Consider the following 1,054-nt stretch of genomic DNA (forward strand, 5'->3'; position numbering starts at 1 on the left):
GGAAACTTTCAATTATTATTTTTCCCTCAATCGTTATTGCAAAAAAAAGAATGAAAATAGCATACGTAAATATTACGTCCTAAATATGCAAATTTAAATAATATTTTATTCCATTACAACATGCGAACAAGATATAAGAAAGTTACGTATCATTATAATGATGTCGTTAAAAAATATAACTATATATAGATATAGATAACCATCTCCGCACTATACATACATTCCAAACACACCTTTAAAGTGTCGAGGTTAAAAGTTTTTATTATGACGGTAAAGTCTGGTATTTTGTAAGGTATCTGTCGTTTAGTAAGGTATCTGTCGTTAGCATAAAGGTAACAAATTCCCTTGGCAGTCTAATGTTTATGAACATTCTTATGACCAATGCAATGTCTTGTCTGAAGTTGTGTTTGGTAGTTTCAGGAGGAATAGTTAGTCATGTACAAAATGGAATACATTTTGGTTTTAGTATGTTGGTGATGCTAAACTGACTTTTATTGGTGGAATAGATGGGAAAAGTCTATAGATTGGGATGGAAGCAAACTATATATTTGAAATATACTTGAAATATGATAGTAAATACGCATCATAATCCTAGAGCCTAAAATTAAGTATTTATATTTATACATACGACGATGGGAGTGTGGTGGCACAGTAGACAAGCATGCGAAGAAGGTATAGGGCAGAGATATGGTGGCGGTCGCTTGTTCACAAGTAGCAGGGCACCCCCCCCTCCCTTTCCGCCCCCCTCCCTTCCCCATCCCTACCTCATTACCCTATCCCCACCCTACCCTTCCCTATCCCACCTCTCTTTTCCCATCACCCCTCCCTACCAAACCCCCCTCCCCCACCCCCCTCCACCCTCTTGCCTCCCTCTGACAAGCTTATTTTAAGGCTGGTGCTGGTGGCTCCCCCGGCCCACCCCAGCGCACTTTGGTGTATACACTGACGCCCCGTCTCGTCTGTTCGCCCTTCTTATTACTGGATGTTGTTGGGCGTATTTTAAAGCGTGGGCGTGGGTTAGGGAAGGAGGGTGGGCGGGTAGGAGGAAAGGAGC

Source organism: Penaeus monodon, chromosome 24 (genome assembly GCF_015228065.2).
Source record: "Penaeus monodon isolate SGIC_2016 chromosome 24, NSTDA_Pmon_1, whole genome shotgun sequence".
Taxonomy (NCBI): Eukaryota; Metazoa; Arthropoda; class Malacostraca; order Decapoda; family Penaeidae; genus Penaeus; species Penaeus monodon.